The following is a 20,655-nucleotide window of genomic DNA, read 5'->3' as shown; positions in this document are numbered from 1 at the left end:
TCAAAAGTAAATAACTCCCGTTCCCTAACAAGGTAAAAGTCGGGGTAATTGCTGGTACAGGAGTGCCTTTTAAAACACAGGCCAAGTTTGGTCGGTCCTGGTTGCAAGAACCGTGTAATTGTATGTGTCTACACATTAACGAATGATCTGGAGTTTCTGTACATTCCTCCCCATTTAGATAAACTTCTTGGCCGTCCTTCAAACATCTATAAGTGAAAGGAAGGGACCATACTTCATGGAGAAAACCACTACCCAAAGGCTCATAGCGACCTATGGCAACATATTTCATACAGTTAGTAAATTTATACAAAGCAAAAGGTAATGTTATCAGACCGTGGATAAGCCACGTTGCAGCTGAGGCTTCTGCCACAGAAAAAGGCAAGGACTCCAATTTCTCAATATGTAACATAGAAAAAGAAGCATCTCGCATAGAAAGCAAGCGTTGTTTGTCAGTCAAATGAAAGGGTGCAAAGAGAGAGGACACGTTCATGTAGCCCCATGGCACCTTGCCAGATTTAAGCGTTTGCAGGGTCCATGCAAATTGCATGATAGAACGTAATTGATTCTGACCATGGTACAACACAGATACTTCATCATGCACAATATCCACTACAGAAGACACAATGTTATCTAAAGTGTAAATGCGTGAAGAAAGCATGTTAGTACTATTGTCTACCACTGCAAGCACTTTCTCTAGATTTGCTTGATCTATAGCTCTAAGTCGTGTTGCTGCCTCAATCTGCGATGTTTTCCAAATTTCATTGTAGACAGCATATATCCATCTTTTCGACCTACCAATAGCCGGGCCTTTTATGAAATCATTTAAATCTACATCATCACTCAGTTTTGCAAGATGTAATTTAACTGCAGATAATTTGGAATGTTTCAGCCAGGTTTGACATAATTTACCCACAGAGTAAGTTGTGACAGAATGCTCAGTTTCAAAACGTGAATCAGGTTTAACCTGAGCAAAGCCGTCAGACAAACCCAGAAAACGGCGCTGGCAAGAATCAGCACTCTTGTGCCACACTAGCCAACCTTTAGGGTCTATACTGGATATGTTAAAGGAAGAATTCAGCAATAGGGTATGTAAGTCTCTAATCGAAAATTGAGTATAATTACTCCAACCTGAATATTCCTCTAACTCGGGGATAGAAGGATAATTTAGTTTTTTAGCAGTAGCCAATCCAAAGCATGTCGTTTGTGAAATAGTAGAATTTAAAAACAAAATCTGATTCGGGATGAGACATGCACGGTGCAAAGCCTCAGTGCCCTGTACCTGCCAGTCCTTGGAACCCCAAACTGATTTAAGGTCAATTATTTCCTTCCATAATTCATAACCGCCAATAGCCAGCTGATCAAGAAAGGACTTCGAATACAAGAGTTTGGTATCGGTAAGTCTAACCTTGGACATAGGCTTCTGTGTCATTTTGAAATAAAAGGACTCGGGATTAGACTGATTGAAGTCAGTAAAATATGTGTACTTTTTCAAAAAAGTACTTGAACTGCCTTGTATAGGAGCCGGACAATGCTCCCATTGTGTATAATTTACAGTATTCCTTCTGGATGTTTTTTTATGTAAGAAGTGATTGCCAAAATGTTGAAAGCAAAATAAATCACCATAATTAGCAGATTCTAAATATAAATCTTCAGCATCAAAGGCAGCATAGTATTTCAAATCAGAAAATAAAGACTCTACGGCCTGAACATCCCAATCATCAGAACGTATGTTTTGTTTCACCACATCCCCCATATTAACTCTAAGCACGGTAGGCACAATAACAACTTCCGTAGGGCCATGAATTTGAAATCGAACGGCATCCCACACGATCCCATCAAGGACAGGCCAAGCAGTGATGTTAACAAATGTTAAGTCTCTTCTCAGTCTATGTGCAGAATGCGATGAGGAAAGGGGGGGCCAAAGTTCCATTGAGATGGCGAATGCATGTTCTTTCCTCGACATAGTGTCCATTTACCAACCGGAAAAAATAAAACACAAAACCAATTGACATAAAAAGATATATCGAAAAAAGCACCAGCCAAATATATGTCCAAGGGGGAATTAAAAAATGTTTTTTGAATAAGGTAGCATAAACTGCAAAACGAGAGGGTTTCTTCGAGGCAAGGGAAACAGAGTCAAATGAAAATCTGGATTCCGTGGCTAAACGTGCTGGCAGGTCAGGCATGGATAAATCAGTGGGATATGTATAGTCTATTTCATTTTGATCTGCACCTGGCAAAGTACTTAATAAAGGACTGGAAATCGCAGGTAATTCAATGGCCACTTCTGATTCATGATTAAAAGCAGTGGGTACAACTGAATTTCTCACAATGGAAGGACAGGAAACTGCTGGTGTCATACTAAGAAGAATCGGCCACTCTGTGTATCTTGACATTGTCAATTGAAATAAACCTGTTTTCCTTACGACCAGGAAGCGGTGGTAAAATGACTGTTCTTGTGCCCTTCACTCCAAGGACTGGAACCGGAGCTCGATAGGACGGACCAAATTCTTTTTTGTTATCGATCTTCTCACGAACCAGTTCTCCAACTTGGGGTAGCCAGCCGACTACCGGGATCGGCAACGCAACATCCGACGTGGAGGGCAAATGTTCCTTTGCAAGACTGTCTCTGGTCTTTTGTAGATTCTGTAAAACATTGCAATGTTCATCTGCGTCAAAGGAAGTGGCGCGAACCACACAGTCTAGACCGTCAAGGTCAGGGACGTACATCTTAATTCCAAAGAGCATTTCGTATGGGGTCCGCCCACCCAGAGACCTTCTAGGGAGATTATTAAGCGCACGCTGCACGCCATTGAGGTGGGTCAGCCAGTTTCTGCCAGTGCCTATAACTCGAGCTGTCAAAGATTGCTTTAAATCACGGTTCATTCGCTCCACTACACTGTTACCCTCAGGTCTGTAGGGAGACGAAAACTTGACTTGGACCCCCAAGGAAGTCATGGCATCCTTATACGCCGTAGAGGCGAAAGCCGGACCCTGATCCGAATGGAAGGTACCACAGGCAAAAATCCCTACAAAGACACGCAAATCTCTAATGACAGTCCGTGAATCAGCGCTGCGATGGGGCCATACCCACACAAAGCGTGTGCATGAGTCAACTGCTACTAAGATGTACTTGTACGCAGTATCAGATGAAAAAGGACCGCAGTGATCCAAATAAACACAACCTAGTGGTTTATTAGAAATGTACAACTGTGTCTGTGGCGGACGCGTGGCAGTCGAAGGTTTAATCTGTTGGCAAACGTCACAAAGAAGGACATAATCACGCGTCTGTTTGTACAGTCCCCGCCACCAGAAGCGTTGTTGTAATTGAGTTACAGTGGCCGAGACGCCCGCATGCGCAGACGCCACACCTTCATGTGCCGCTGTAATCAAGTCAGCCCTGCGGTCCGAGTTGGGAATCAAACGTTCACCAACATCAGGAATTTTCACAAAAGGAACCTTTTCGGGACTTAAGTGGTATGTGTACTTCGAAGGGAACCCCTTAGGATGTTTACCTCCCTTCTCAGTGGCAGCAACAGCCGCCAAGATGTCACTATCAATCTTAGTTTTGGACCTAGTAACTGCTGCAACCAAGTATGTAGATACTGCTGATTTCGCCGCCTCATCAGCAAGCGAGTTACCGACAGCGTGAACCCCAATACGCTGATGGCCAAGAGTATGAATTACATAAACAAGCGGCAACTTATCCTTAAGTTCCGCCACTCGAACCCAGATCAACTTGTGTTTTATTGTGCTACCCCTGGAATCACGAAATTCATTCTGAATCCAAAAGAACAAGTTTTCATTGTAAGACTGGACACAGTAGTAAGAATCACTTACAATAAGAGTAGTAACACTAGGATCAGCGTACTCCAACGCTAGTAAGAGAGCAGGAAGCCCTGCTAATTGTGCGGTGCAATCGCCCAGTGGCAACGTGTGCACTTCCCTGGAAATGAACTCATCGTCCAACATAGCACCGACCACAATGGCGCATGCGGAAACGTAAGCATGTTTAGAGCCATGCGCAACCTGCGCCGAACCATCGGTGTAAATGATGCAATGGAAGTCCTCCAAAGGTCGCATAGCCAGAGGAGCAGGATGAACGAACTCATACTGCAAGTACTCTTGCGACCGTAATGAGGCGTCAAAAATAAACGTGACATCCGTGGACGTCAAGGACGCAGCCCATTGAATCCACCGAGGGTGCAAAGCTTTTGAATTCGGTACACTGGCTTTCGTCACTGCCTCCAAATGAGGACAGGGTGTTACAACCAACATGCGTTTCCCCTGTGACAGAGCTTGTTCCGTAAGAATCGCCATCTGCACAGCTGTTAAAACCTTTTCCACAGTGGGAAACCGCATTTCAGCCGAAGTGTACAAGTGCGACTTGTAAGCAATAGGTACTGTGTCTCCTTCATTAAAAGTGAGGTACGTGAAACCAACTGTCCCAGGGACAATTCTTATCACCAGGTTTGTGTGGTTATCACGAGTCAGTAAGAATTTAGAAGCGAGCAGATCAGCCTGCAAGGACTGCAAGATGGCTGAATGCTCAGGCAGCCAGCATGATTTTGAAAAAGTAGGTTGTATCAGAGCATACAAAGGCTTGATACGCTGGGCATATTCCGGAATGTATGTCCTTCCGAAATTTAAAAAGCCCAGTAAAGACTGTAATTTTTTCAGTGTTGTAGGAGCGCGCAACTGAGCGCATTTCTCCAAGAAGTGAGGAGCTAAACCTCTACCTTCATTGTTGAGCTCATAGCCCAGGAACAACACTGTGTGCTCAGCAATGTGCGATTTCGCAAAGTTGAACTTGTAACCCATGTCTGCAAAGTTACAAATTATTGAATTTACTCGACACAGATGCATCCAAATTTCGTCGTCTGTGAGATAGATGTCATCCACATACGAGTAAGCATCCGGGTCGAGAGCCTCCAAAATAGAGACAATGCGTGCAGTAAATACACCAGGACTATTCTTATAGCCCATTGGGAGACGCCGGAATTGTTTTTGGACCCCAGCGCATGTAAAACTGGTCCATTGGGAGCTTAAGCTATCCAATCTGTGGGCATAGAAACCGTTGGAAATGTCAAGCGTTGTTTTAAAACGCTTACGCACTAGACTATCCACGAGGGCAGAGCCGTGAGTATTCTGTACTGCACAGTTACGGCAATGCGAGTTTAAATGCCGGTAATCCAATACCAAAAGATATGACCCGTCTGGCTTGGTCACAGTAAAAAGAGGGTTATTCATCGGTGACACACATGTTTCAATAACTCCATGATATTCTAATTGTTCAAGGATTTCCGCGACGGAAGATTTTGCTTCACGCCGAATGGGATATTGAGGTTGAGGCTGCGGCTGAGACCGCAACGGAATTTCGTGGCAAGGCGACAATTTATCCCAACCACATTGGTTACGGTACAGAGCCGGTGCGAGAGCCCGAGCCCACTCTTCTGCAAAATGCTGCGCATGCTCTTTCGAGACAGTGTTCGCGAAACTGGGAAGGATTACCTCCTCCCCTCGCGGCGCCGCGAGCACAAAAGGTGGGGGCCAGTCAGCCTCCGAAAGCAAAATATCATATGTAGACGAAAGATTTTCCCAAAACACCCCTTTTACAGTACGCTGTATGTCACCTTCAATTAACAGGACAATTTCATAAAGTCGCTCAGGGGGAGCAAGTCTCGTGTCTGCTGTTTCAATTACAACGTAGACATCAGTCGCTGTCACGCTCAGTAGTGGACGCAGCACCTCTCTGACTATGGTAATCTCCGCCGCGCTGTCCAGCAAGGTCAGAGCCCACGTCAGATTCCGAAGCCGCGTTCTCACTATCTGTGGCATATCGATGCGCTGTTAAGGCTGCGACTTTCTTTTTCGCAAACTGCGGTCTCTTTGGCGTAGAATCCTCCTGCTTCCCTGCGCCTTCTGTCTGGCGGGGCTGGCCACGTCCTTGTTGGCCACCACGTCCCCGTCCGCCTCCTCCTCCACCGGTCTTCGGGGCCGATGAGTCCTGAAAGGAACGAGGAGAGCGTTGATCAGAAACCTGAAATCGATCAGGTGATTTAATCATCGCGCGATCGCGCAAATCATAAACTTTCTCAGCCGGCGCAGTGACCTGTGACGCAGGATATGATTCCTGAGTCTGCTGTTGTTGCTTCTCCTGTTTCTGTTTCTGAGGCCAATTCTGTTTTTTGGACTTGGGTTGTACATCTGCCGCAGCAGATTGCACTTGTGGTTGTTTCTTCTCCTTAACTGCGAAGTACTTCAAACCCTTACTTGTGCGACCGATTGTTTTATAAGCGGCCACCACAATCTTCGCCAACTGGCGGGGCTTTTCGGCATCGGGTAATGCCGCCAAAGCATTAAAAACCTGGAAGTTCACTGCATCTCCTTTGATGTTGGAGAGTATGAGATCACTTACAATCTCAAAAGAACCACACAGGCGCATACCCAATTCAACCGCTGCCTCCGGACCGTGATCATCCTGAACACGTTTTATGATCGTAGGCAGTACAGCCATAGATGGAGTGCCGAAACACCTTGCATAAACAGCCGCAAAAGTTTTACCCCAACTTTCACAGTCAACGAGTTCGGGAGTGATATCCTTAGGTAAAGTAATCGTCAACATTCTATGTTTATCAGCAGGAGTAGAATTTGGAAACACGGCTTCCAGTTGGTCAAATTTCTCGGCCAGCCAAAAAGGAAAATCATCTTTATTATCGGGGCGTTGACCAAAAACCGAATTGACCATAACCGGATTGAGCCGTAAACCACCACGTTCCGTTTGAACGGCCGGACCCCCCGGGGGACCTCCCGGGAGATGTCGACCTATGTATTGCACTAAGGCACGAATCACGGCAATCGAGACAACATGTAGCCTGCGAACTTCCGCAAGGGTACAAGCTCCGTGATTCGGGTGCGGGGTGAAGCCACCCAATGCAGGCCAATTTGTACCTGGAATGGATAGTGGACCTAACCTCGCAGCGGACAAAGAGTGGGGGAGGGCGCCATCAAACCAAACGCGATGCTGCCAATGATCAATAGGTATCTCCAGTGCCCTGTACGGTGTATATTCAGCCGGTACAGGGGAGGGCGTGTAGTGGTGGAACACACCAGAAGTTGCGTCCACTGCCGGAAACGTTACCCATGAATAAAACAGTTCGAACGGGTACGCCGGATCTGCACACACCACTAAAATCACAGCCATGCCCTCCAACGGGACCTGATATGTCTGTAGATGGGTGCGTACCGCAATGCGACTATGCTGCGCAATGGCCACAGCCACAGCTATGATTCCACCGGAACTACTGAAAAACAAAGTGAACTTTGTAGCACAACTGGGTAGTAATTCAAGGAAACCGTTTAGAAAGAATCAAGCTTGAAAAAAGACCTATTTCAAAAAACAGGTAGGTTTCACCGACACCACCGTTTTCCGGAAACGACAGTGAAGGGGTTAAGGTTTGAATGATATACTACTCGAGTGCCATGATATACGACCACCAACGTACGGGCGCCATGTAGCAGGGTTTCTGTTCTCCCACAGAACTGTGCACAGAGGATTGGAACCTCAGCGAATTAGGGTGACCCAAAACTCACCTTAGTACCCAACAAACCCCTTACCGAGCTAGCTACAGTGTCTCATTGGTCATAACAAACTCCCAATGTTTAGACAAACCAGAACATGAACTCACCAACCTCAGGTTACGTGGAACACATGAGCACTCTTTCGTTATACAATCATTACAAACCAGAACATGGAGTAAAGAAGAACACGTGAGCATTTGAAATGTTTATTTACTAATGCCGTCTTCTCAGGCGCAGTATCTTAGATAATACATGTATACATATTATCAGCAACAAAGCTACAAGCATAGTTACTAGTCCATAGAAAGCGAATGGTGACAGGATGTTACCATGCTGTAAATCAATAAGGGTTAACAACACTTATTTCTCACCCTCCCTAACTCGCATATTATATTAATAGCTAAGAAGGTCTCTTTGGGTTGAATTAGGGCGGGCCCATACCTCAGTGTCCTAGAATGAAGGGATCACATCAGCATACACCAGCTCTCTCTGCATGCGAACCGCATCAAGTGTGTTTGTGTGCCTTAAGCAAAGCAATATAAAACCCGCCTCAAGCCCAAAGTTGGCAGAAGTGGTACTTATGTTATGTCTATGAAGTCGCGAAGATCAGACCTCATAACAAATCTGTATCGTGTTGTTCCTGAAGCTTCAGCACTCTCTGTACAGACATAGTTTATTAAGCAAAGCTGATATCAGAGCAATAACATATTATTCTCATGTAAACCACAACAAACTACTGGGTTGAAAGCTAAATCAACAACTAAGTGTCGTGTGCAGAAGCCGCAAAAGGAAAAATGGCGTTTAAACATTTAATGAGCCTATGCTAACTTAACACAATATAAAGATATATAGCAGCTATATGACACCATCTTATTGCTGACTATTATTGAGATCAAGCTTTTTACTCTATTTATTTTCATTGCTGTGTTTGTCATTCACTCATGTCTATTTTACCAGTCCAACTGATACCCTACCTCTCGTCATGTAAAGTGTTCTAATACCCACTAGGGTCATGTTCGCGCAATACAAAACTATAAATAAAAATAAATATACATTTTTATTTGAATTTCTCAGAGTTCTGAGTTGTTGTAGGTGTGTTGAGGGTGCTAGCCTCCTTCGTCTCTCTGCAAATCGGAGTCTGCTTCTTTCTTCATTTTGGTGACCATTATACCACGGTTGTGTTAATTTGTTTTTGGTCCTTTTTTGTTGTTGGGTGGGGGCAAGGGGGGGGGGGGCTACCGTCTCCATTTTGCCATTCATGGTTCTGTTGTATTGTACCATGAGTTTGTGAACATTGGAAATGCTTTCCTGGGGTTGAAGTTTTCTTTGGCATAGATCATACAGGTCATCTCTATTCTTATTTCTAGTATCTCTGACCCACCATCTAGGTCTAACCTCTTATCTCGTTGCCTTTGCTTCAGGAGCTGAGATGTGGAATGAGATGCTGTGATCTGACCAATCGCATGCCATTATGGACTCTATGCATAGTGCTTCTGCCATGGAGATATGGGTTAATGATGTTCCTTTGCCGTGTGTTCGACCTGTGCATGTTTTTTTTTTTTTACAGAGTTTTATATATCGCGACTTGAGCCGGATCGGGTATCAGAGCGCTTTACATAGCACCAGTTGCATTACATGAGGACACATTTTTTTATTTTTCATTTTTATTAGGCACAGGTAGATTAAGTGATTTGCCCAGAATCACAGTATGTTCAGCGTCATTGCCGAGACTCGAACCCAGTTCCCCAGATTCAAGGCAGACAGCCCTAGCCGTTAGGCCAACTCCTCTCCCCTGATTGCATGATTGCACCAGATTATGGTCTTTGAAAAAAGATTTAGTGCAGTCACATGTGGGTCCTCAATTTAAATGCAATTTAGGTTGAAGTCACCTAGAAAGATTGTATTCGGGTGTCGTAAGGTCTGTACTGTGATAATTAATTGCTCATGAGGGTCTGGTTGTCTCCAGGAGGGTGGTAGATAATATGTAATTTGGTCAGGGAATAAATCCCCCTAACCCATGAGGGCTTCAACTCCCATATATTCACAGGAGTATATCTTCTCCATTTGGAATCGTTTGATTTGTAAGGTTGATCTGTGAATGCACGCAACCCGCATGCCCCCAACTTGGTTGTAGTGTGTGGTTCAGTCTTATGATGTTGTAGTTAGGTGGAACTAAGATATCTAATAGTGGTGTGGAAGAGTTATTTAGTCAGGTCACTGGTAGGATTGTTGTGTCTAGCAGGGATGTGGAATTCATATAGGCCGACGCCCAGGACATATTGTTTGAGGCCAAGGGCAACAAGTTTTCATTTGTATTTTGTCGTTGGGACAAGTAGGCCCAACCCCCTGCAGCACACACCCTTTGGCTGCCAGTTTGCACTACCACATTATGGATCAGGAAAGGGCACTGTCTGCAGTTAAGGTAATATTTGTGTCCATATATTAATGCTGTTCAAGCTTGTATTTATGGTTCATTAATTGAAAGCATTTATTATTAGGGTGAGAGTAAATGTTGTAAGCTTCGACTGCACTACTGACCGTGGTTCCACTATAGAAACGTGTAGACACGTTTTCAAAGTTTAGCAATTTGAAGCTATGTATAATGCTCCCAGAATGCTCTCTTATTTGATGCAAATATTTGCAGAAAATGGAAAGCAAGATTGATGAGTCTTTGCTTTCAAAATAAAATGTTCATAAATAAATGAAAGCAAAAAAAAATAAAAAATTCGCTAAACTACTGTAACATTTCAGATACCATTTCTTCGCAGCTGCAGCATCATTTAGTAACATGTGTTGATGCACGCTAGTATTTCCCAATACTATTCACTATGGAAAATCAGTGTAACCAGTTTCCGTAAGATTATGGGAAACAAAAATAAACAAGCATCTGCAAAGCCAGTAGGTCTGAAATTGGTGGTCAGCTTTTTAGTTTTATCAATGTGTGAATTGTTATGGCATGGTTTTTGTAAAACCTTATTGGTGTGAGAACTGCCGGGCCCTCACCATTAAAACAAACCTTGGCAAAATCAACAATTGTTTTTGGTCTCAAATAGCATATTCTGCCACAGTAGTTACTGGCATTGAGCAAAACTACTGTGGCCGATATGCTCCTTGTGAAAGAGCAGATTACAGTCACTCACAGTGAAGCCAGCCGATACACAGAGAGAGAGAGATAACATTTTAATAAACGTCATGGTCAACGCCAGACCAAATTAGGGAACCAATTATTAAAGAAAGTCTAAAAAGTGCACCCATTGTATATGTCTTTGCATTAATTGCAGCTATACCGCTTTCGTGAATTCTCAAGAATTTACAGGAGTAGGACAAAAAATAGTACTCCTAGATAATATTTGTGAACTGCATTTTGGCATGAGCAAATATGGATGTGTATCTTTGTTCATGCGAACATCTGAGCTTTGCAAGTTAACTTTCCCTCCAACAACTCTTTTTCCCAACTCTGTAAGATTGTTTACGTCTGCCATTTTAAGGAGTACATTTCCAACATTTCTCAGTATGGGATAAGATCAGAGAAGAGTTGTTGAAAAACCTTAAAACATGCAAGTTAGTAGGTTTGCACAGACTCAAATGAATATTCTAACCCTGGAACTATTGTGTACCACTACCTTCAGCCCCAGTATGTAGATATATGCGGAAATGTGGCAACATAAGGGGATCACACATATTCAAACACTATCATGGTATGAGCCCTGGTATAATCCGAGAGGCTATATCAGAGCTATTATATAAGGAGATTGCTGCCATAATTTGTCGCCACACTACATGGCACTAAAGGGACAAGTGGATTTTGTTAAGGTACAAGTAGATTTCTGAAGCTACCTTCCTCATGGACAAGTAGATATTTTATTAAATTCCACACCCTTGGTCTAGATTATGTGACGGGATTGGGTCGGCTATATCTTTGGCATATTTAGCTGCTGATTGGAGTTGTGCAGTAAGCTTTTCAGTGTCTTTTTTAGGCTCTCTTTTTTCTGTCTTGATTACCTGTGATGAAGGTGACCTGTCTTACTTTTGAGAGGTTTATAGTAGAAGCTATGATTTGTTGCGCCAGAGAAGTATTTACAGCCATAGTGTGTATTTTATAAGTTGTTTCTGTGTGGTGAGGGTATGTTATGTAAGATTGACAAAGGTCATCAATGTCCACCACTTACATCTGGTTTGTTGTCCGGTTGAGGCGTATAGTTGTGTATGGCAAAGGCATAGAGATCCGTCTAGGTGTGCTTGATACTGTGTGTTTGTGGTGGGTGGAGATCTATGCGGTCTCCTAATTTTCTGAGCCGTAGTTATTTCAACTGCCAGCTTAAGGTTGGCCATGATATTCTATAATTCTTGTCTAGTGTCGACTCTAAGTTGTTAACACATGCTTGCACGGGAGAAGTAGCATTGGTTGTGGTGCTGGGAAGGGGAGACTCTTATGAGAGTAAGCATGCTTGTTCTTTGAAATATTGCTTGCCTGGTTTGGGGACTTGTGCGAAGAGGTATACCGCACAGTGAGTGGGAGGAATTTTGATCAGACACTTGAATAGCTTACTGATGATTACTGGTGTGCACAAAACTGTTCATCAGAATTTCTATCTTTAGACCTCTTCAACCTAGTGTTCCAGTGTTCTCAAGCTTTCTATCTCGAAAATGCCTAGAGCCCTCTCATCCCTCTCTCAAAATGAACTCAGACTCTGTATGTCTGTATTAGCTAATAAATGTTATTCCTTTGTTCCAGTTTGTATTCTTTAACAATCTCTGTTTTTAAATCCACAGGTGATTGAAGATTGGGCATGGAAGACAAAATGGTAGTCAGTAATAAGCAAATAATTGAAAACTATTAAAGGACCGATGCTAAAGAAGTAAAGTTGCTTCAGAGCTCCACAAGAGAAAAGTATCCAGGAAAAAGATGTAGTGAGAAACTTGGATTAGAGTAAAATAAAGAATATGAAAGCAGTTTCTCTAAATAGACTTCCTGCTGCTCTAATGGTATGTGAAGAATGCCCTGGAGATGCTAACCCAGTGCAGGAAGACCATCTGTCTGAACCAGTGAGGACACGCATCAGTCTAAAGCTCTATCCGATCCAAGAGAAGATAATACACACAGAACAAGTGGGACTTGAAGAGTTTTTAACAGACCTCAGCCAATGGAACAGTTGAGCACCATATCCAGTGAATTTTCTTTATATCAAAAACAAATATCTGTTTGTCACTTATACAGTGTAAACGAAGCAGCTTAAAAGACACGTAATCCGCTTAGAACTAAGATACCTGTTAGTTGTGAACTAGCGATGTGGGTATATCTGGGACAAAGGGAAGGAGAATTAGGGGAAAAAAAGGAACCTCTGTGACCAATGACCACCTTTTGCTTGTAGTCCGGGTCCACGTGTCCACTATCATTCTTGCCCATTAGATGTGACCTCGGGTACTTGTTACCGGGCAAGACCTGCAAAATCCTTAACATCCTCATTGTAGTCTTATATACAGACATAGAGGGCATCCGTAAGAAGGGTGACCAGAAACAATGTGCTGCTACTGATGCACAATAGTATTCTGAATGTTCATGGCAATACATTATGTGAATATGTACCTAGCTTTGAAATACTGAACACCAACCATAGACCTTATTAGTGCTTCATTAACTCATAAATAAATAAGTATGAGAAAAGGGTTAGAGAATCCACATGGATGTAATGAAGAGGCAATAATCCCATGAGAGGCTTCCCCATAAGTACCAGGGGCTGCTGATTAAGGTTGTAGGGTGAATTAGGTTGCCTATAGAGGTTATAAACTGTGAACTCCACAGAGAAGTGATCTGTGGCTAAATAAATGTCCAGGTGTTTAGTTGAACAATTGCAGCACATTTGAGTGGGTGATGCTAAACACATACTGAATAAGATTTAGTATTGTCTTATTGTGTGTCTGCTACAAAAATCCCAACTTGGAGATATTAACTTCAGAAAGAAATCTTATCTCATAATGGAATGTACACAAGACAAAACCGAACTTGGAGATATTAGCACCGAAAAGAAGTCTCATACCTGCTCTGAATGTGAGAAGAGCTTTAGTTGTCAATCCAGACTCAGTCAGCATGAGAAAATTCACACTGGGGAAAAACCTCATCAGTGCTCTGAATGCCTGAAACGATTCACTCACAAACACCAGCTGACTCAACATGTGAGAACTCACACTGGGGAAAAGCCTCATAGGTGCTCTGAATGCCACAAAGGTTTCCGTTGTAAATCCAGCCTTACTCAACATGAGAGAATACATACTGGAGAAAAACCTTTTCATTGCTCTGAATGTCTGAGAAGCTTCAATTGTAAAACCCTTCTCAGTCAACATGAGAGAACTCACACTGGAGAGAAACCTTATCAGTGCTCTGAATGCCTAAATTGTTACCAATGTAAATCAGATCTCACTCGACATGAGAGAACGCATACTGGGCAAAAACCTCATAAGTGCTCTGAATGCCAGAAAACCTTCAGTCGGAAAACCATTCTCACCCGGCATGAGTTAACCCATTCTGGGCAGAAATCCCATCCGTGCTCTGAATGCCCAAAAAACTTTAGTCGTAAATACCTTCTGACTCAACATGAGAGAACCCACACCGAGAAAAACCATATCACTGCTCTGAATGCCAGAAAAGATATTGTCTGAAAAGTGGTCTTAAATTCCATGAGAGAACTCACACTGGGGAGAAATCATATAAATGCTCTGAATGTCACAAAAACGTTACAGATAGAGCTAGTCTCACTCACCATGAACAAACCCACACTGGGCAAAAACCTTATCAGTGCTCTGAATGCCTAAAAAAGTTCAGTTATAAAACCAGTCTTATTGTACATCAGAGAACTCACACTGGGGAAAAACCTTATCAGTGCCTTGAATGCCTAAAAAAGTTCAGTTATAAAACCAGTCTTATTGTACATCAGAGAACTCACACTGGGGAAAAACCTTATCAGTGCCTTGAATGCCAGAAAAGCTTCAGTTATAAACTCAGACTAACTTTACATGAGAGAACTCACTCTGGGGAAAAACCTCATCAGTGCTCTGAATGCCAGAAAACCTTTAGTCTGAAAAGTCAAGTCAAGTCAAAACCACTTTACTCGCTTAATTAAAATCATAAAAGTATACTATACACTCTACAGAACGTTATAAAATGTGTTATACAATATAAAATACAATTAAAAACAATAAAAAGACAAATTCATAGTTAAAGACCAATATTCAAAGTACATAAGCTTATGTTATATGACTTAGCATTTCCAGTTGAGCTGCCTGTCTAACCCTCCTACTTCTGACAGACGCAACAAGAAAGTTGGCAACACTAAACATGATTTCAGGGGATTCCATCAGTTGTAAAAACAGTAGTGCAGGTTTACATTGTATAAAGTCCATCTTTTTCAATAGTGGAAGAATAAACCTTTTTCTGGCTTCATGAAAAAAAGGGCAAAAGAACATAAAATGCATGGTATCTTGGGGGGAGAAATCATCGCATTTACACGGGATCGCATCTTCTAGCCTAGTCCAACCCTGCAGATCCCATAGTACCAGGTGAATTTGGTTAAAACGAAATTTTGTCAAAAGCCATCTGTGAAAAGGGTTATTAACGATAGACAGATATGATGGCATTGCTAGTGACAAAATTACCAAAAAGTTGGTCCTGACAGATGTTTTGGATAGCTCCAATGCTTCCCGCTCTGCATCGCTTTGCCTAATAAAATTTTTCTTGACCCACTCTAAGTCAGCTTTACATAAGGATTTGGGATGAAGGAAAATCTCAGGGCGCCCCAATTTCTCAGATGACATTTTTACATACGACAGCCACTGGATATCCTTCATTCTATCTAGTTTAATACAATCTTTTAGAATCCTATGATTTTAAAGTAAGATTCGGATTCGACCAGATTCTAATCCATAACAAGATTGGGGCTATTTTAATTATGTCGTAAATATATCCTAAGCCAAACTCGAGATGGACAGAATGGGTCGCAGTAGATTGTGGGAGACCAAGGAGGGCACGTAAAAATGTATTTTCTTCTGATTGTATACAGTCAGGTTTAATGTACCCCCATATAGCCGCCCCGTACTTTGCAATTGCGATAGTTTTGGCTTTATATATAGCTAAAATAGCCTCAAAGGGTTTCCCCCCAATCTTTTAGCAAATCCTAATATTGCGGCTGAAGAATTTCTCACGGCATTCACCTTTATAGAGAGCTGAGGTGACCACGTTCCCCTGTCGTCAAAGACAACTCCCAGGTAGGTGAACACTTTCACCCTAGTGATTTCTTCTTCGCTGCAATGAAAAGATCTGGCAGTACTTTTACCAACCCCTAGTGACATAATGTGAGATTTACCATTATTGACCACTAGGTCCAGAGAGTTCATAAAGTTCCCAAAGGAATCCAACAGTCTTTGTAAACCCAAAGGAGTCCTTGCCAATAAAACAGCATCATCCGCATAGAGTAGCACCGGAACCGGTGATCCTCCCATAGGCAGAATGTCGAGTGTAGCTGTTAACAAATTAGCTTCCAGCGAGTTTATGTACAGGGTGAACAGCATGGGGGCCAGGATACAGCCCTGACGCAACCCCCGTCTGGACACTAGCCGTACGTTTCCCCTCTTGCGTCATCCTTATTGAGGCATTCAAATCTTTGTGTAATTCGGCCAAAAAATGCACACGGGGCTGGTCAAGGCCCATTTCCAACAGCATCGTCCACAGCCTAGATCTATTGACTAGATCAACGGCTGTGGACAAATCCATAAATCCCAAGAAAATGGAGCCCTTTGCTGCCCTCGTGTATTTGGATATTATTAAGTGTAAATTAAGGCATTGGTCCTCCGTGCTCCTCCCGACTCTAAAACCATATTGGGCGTCGGACAGTATGTCTTTTTCCAGGGCCCAATCTGTTATCTTTGCTAATATGACCTTTCCCAATATTTTAAAAGAGGAATCAAGTAATGATTTAGGCCTATAGCATCTGGGATCTCCCCTTTGGCCCTTCTTAAACACGGGAATTATAGTTGATCGAGACCATGACTTTGGGAATCCTGAAGTGGACGAAGTATTGAAGACATTAGTCAAAATCTTTCCCCAATAAGTGGGATTAGCCTTGTACATATCTGAGGGAACCCCGTCAGGGCCTGGAGCCTTACGCCCTGCAGTGCCCTCTATTGCTTTAACAACTTCTGCTGTATTAAAATTTACAGGTATAATGAGTGGGTCAGAGATGGGAACCGCAAAAGTTTCCGACTCTAAATCACTTCCATAAATTTTTTTAAAACGACGTAACCAATCCTCCTCTGCAGTATTTAATTCCAATGCAGAGTTCTGATTGCCAGAGAACAGGGGAGTATTAATTATAGACCAAAACTTGGCACTATCTTTCAGTGTCGCTTTATCCGTTAGATCAGCCCACGCATCTTGTTTTAATTCATTTTTCCGTGCCTGGACTACTCTTGAGTACTCCTTCCTAAGCTGAGCAACTAAACTTTTATTCCTTGGCCGATCGTTTAGAGCCTTTTTTAATAAATTATGTGCTTTGGTACACTTATGATTGAACCAGCCCAGTACAGGTTTGTTTTTCCCTTCTTTACTATTTGTTGTAAGTTCTTTGGCCACTTGAGAACAAATGGCTTCATATGAGGTAATTACATCCCCCCATAAGAATGTGGGTCCGCACATATGTTTAGTTCCTGAGCGGCCTTTGTCGTAATGATATGGAAGAAGTCTTCTGGTATAACCTTACTCCAATTTAATCTTCTACCCTGATCTATGGCTTTTACCTCAGCTACAACCTGCGGAAAATCAGTTTTATTTAGTAAGGAAAATCCATTTAACAATTCAATCACCACCGGGTTGTGGTCACTGAGCGGGAAGGGTATAGCATTATAAAAAAGTACATATTTTAAAAGTCTGAAAAGTCATCTTACTGTTCATGAGAGAACACACAATGGAGAAGAACCTTTTCGGTGCTCTGAATTCCAGAGAAGCTTTAGTTATAAAATAATTCTCACTCCACATATAAAAGCCCATCCTAGCTAAAATAATGTATGAGTGTTATGAAGGCATGTAAAGATTCAGTTGGAAGGTCAAAGTTGTAAAGGAAAAGTGTTTATTAGTGTTTTGAATACCAGAAAAGCTTTATTCAAAAAATTAATTTCAATGAACATGAAAGAATGCGTCTGGTGCCAAATCCTTATCACTGTTCTGAATGTCAGAAACACTTGAGTTGTAAAATGGACGCCCGTCGACATGAGAGAACCCCCACTGAGCGAAAAACCTTAAACATATACCCTTTGCCAGAGCACTTGTCACACCCATTGCAATGGTTGTAAACCATCTATACTAAGAGCAAAATTGGTTTACTTCCAATCTCAAAAAGCTGACACTGATAATTCCTGAAATAGATCTTTGGTTCTACCATGCACAGTTCACAGGCCCCTCTTCTAAGATTCATGGGTTACCTTCGCTACAGCTTTTAGAATGACTTGATGTTTTCCTATTTTCTTTTAAACATATCTTTATTGCACATTTTATAGCTTATGTTTTAACGCACCCCTCCAAGTGGACAGTCCATTCTTAAGATTAATTCATGTCACCTCTTATACACAGATCAAACATGTATACATATATTGCTATCTTTCCCACGTAGAAGACATCCAATTGACCCCCATTCCCACATCTTATAGTGAATAGAAAGGTGCTCTACTATCCCTCTTCTAGTATAGCCCCCCACCCATCAGAGGAGCCCACACCCTTGACCCTTTCCTCCTTGCCCCCTCTCCTTTTTTTGCATATACTGCCACTTCCGTATGATAAATAGCCATTAGACGAGCGAGCCATTGTTGGACCGATGGTGCTGAGAGGTCTTGCCATGCGGTAGCCAAACTTAGCCGAAAATCCATCATTACAATAAACACAAATGCCTGTGCCTGGCTAGGGATTGATTCATTACTAATAAGTTGCGGGCTCTGTACTATACTTAGTCCCAGGCTTCCCTCCAGGAACTCAGTAATGTCCCCAATCAGGCCACCTAGGGCTGGGCAGGTTGCAAACAGCGTATCAAATGCGCATGGCATTGGGTACAATGCTCGTTTCTGGTTCCACCCCATTTAGCTATTTCCCCCAGAGTGTAGTACAACTTGTAATCTGTTTTAAAATGCTGTACTTGAGAAAGGCAAAACTTAAGATTGTCTGTGGCAGAGTTCTGGAATTCGCAAGGACGTCTGTTCCTGTTTGAAACCTTCTCTTCCCACAACATTATCTGCTTTTCTATATCATCTGGCATGAGCTTATTCAACAACTGATAAAGCTTCCCGATGGGGATTTGCTAATTGACTCTATCCACCAGTTCAACCGTATAAATAACTTTGCCCCTCCTGCTTTTTTCAGTAAAAAAAAATCACAGAGCTGAAGATATTTTAAAAAACTTGTGATGCCCTAGATTAAACCTGTGCCGTAGGATCTCAAACAATTCATATAAGAGTCCCCAAAAATTACCAGGAGATTAAAATCTTTGTGTAATGCAGTGTAGAAGTTTAGCCAACCCAGGCCTACTTTCTTCTGGACCTCAGCCCATATTTTGAACAAACAATGGAGGGTCTTAAATCGAACTCTTTTATAGTATCCATACTAAAGCTGTCTCCAAAATACACCCCATGCCACATCCCCTATCAGAAGCTTGTACGGGATTAGAACTTTGATAAGCCTCTCATTTTATCCCCAATAAAATAGATCTCTGTTGCAGGGCAGTGGCCCAGTAGTAGAGTGTTATATTAGGTACCGGTAAACCCCTGCGCTCTCTCAGGAAGGTCAGATATTTCAGCACCATTATAGGCCTAGTATAAGCCCACAAAAATCGAGAGCTTGTCCCATCAATAACCGTAAACCATTGGTTCTCTACTTCAAGAGGGATGGCCCTAAAAAGTAGAGTATTTTAGGGATCTTGATCAAATTGATTCTTCTACCTATTAAAGACATTTGTAAGTTGTTTACTCTGCCAAATTCTATCCTTGTACTTTTTTATTAATGGATCCAAATTTGTCTGTATAATTGTTTTCTACCTTAACTATGTTTTTTACCTCTAAATAGGTAGCCCCCTCTACCACTCGCCAATCCTCCTATTCCACTTCTGTGTTTTTAACAATTTGGTTCTTTTTTTTAATTCAAATAATTTTTATTGGGTGTTTCAGTATCAAGTAAATGCAAACGATACATGAATTGGAAACATACAATATTACAAAAGAAACAGTACAGTACAATAAAGCCAAGGGGTAATAGGCAACATACAGTGGGGTGGAAAATAATATACATTACAGTAGACAGTGTCCATGGTGATTTATAGTGGAGTCGCATGCAACAGTTTTCAGCAATGGAATTTGAAGGGGTACAGAATAAAGAGCAGCAAAGATGTGAGGTTGGGTTGCAGGGTTCCTGAGTGAACAGACCTAGTAGTGAAACTCACACAACCGGTTTGTGGTGTTGTCAGATCGGGTCAATGCGAAGGGGGGAGTGGATACCTAAGGTGGTTTATGGGTGGTAAAATAACTGTCGAGGGTAGACCACATCCTTCTTATAGGAGGGCGCCAAGGTGACTGTTGCAGAGCTATGTTATCCGCTCCCCGGAGGCTAATCACCCAATTGAGCCAGCATGCAAAGGTAGCTTTGCTCGAGTCTTTCCAATTACTAAGGACTACTTTAACAGCTGCTGTGAGCAGGAGATCTAGTAGTGCTCTGTCGTCGGCGTGTAGGGAGGGTTCTTGGGTGAAACTAAAGGCCAGGTACGGTAATTCTCTGGACGGGGAAATGGGGACAATTTTACTAATAAAGTCAAATATCTTGTCCCAGAAGGGGGTTACACAGTCGCAATGTAGGATAATGTGTGATAAGTCGCCTTCCGCCCTTTTACAGTTCCAGCAAAAGGCGTCTGAGCTGATGTTATGAGCGTAGAGACGCGCCGGAGTCCAATAGGATTTGTGGAGGAACCAATATTTGGTCTGGGATAGAGTAGGGCTAATTTTGTGTTGCATGCAAGATTCCCAGGTATTGGTCCAATCCGCTTCTGAGATCGG

At 42.4% G+C, this 20,655-nt stretch overlaps 1 pseudogene across 1 annotated transcript in view; it reads left to right on the top strand.

Moving 5' to 3' along the window:
* The window catches only part of LOC144763588 (uncharacterized), a 72,402-nt pseudogene extending 52,811 nt beyond the window's left edge, over positions 1–19,591 (top strand). Inside the window, exon 2 of the transcript XR_013596238.1 lies at positions 12,355–19,591. The product of XR_013596238.1 is annotated as an uncharacterized LOC144763588 (transcript). The remainder of the gene's footprint in view (positions 1–12,354) is intronic.
* Positions 19,592–20,655: the final 1,064 nt, after the last annotated feature.

This window comes from Lissotriton helveticus, chromosome 1_1 (assembly GCF_964261635.1).
Source record: "Lissotriton helveticus chromosome 1_1, aLisHel1.1, whole genome shotgun sequence".
Taxonomy (NCBI): Eukaryota; Metazoa; Chordata; class Amphibia; order Caudata; family Salamandridae; genus Lissotriton; species Lissotriton helveticus.
Note: the sequence above shows the minus strand (reverse complement) of the source record. Positions and strands in the feature narration are given on the sequence as shown.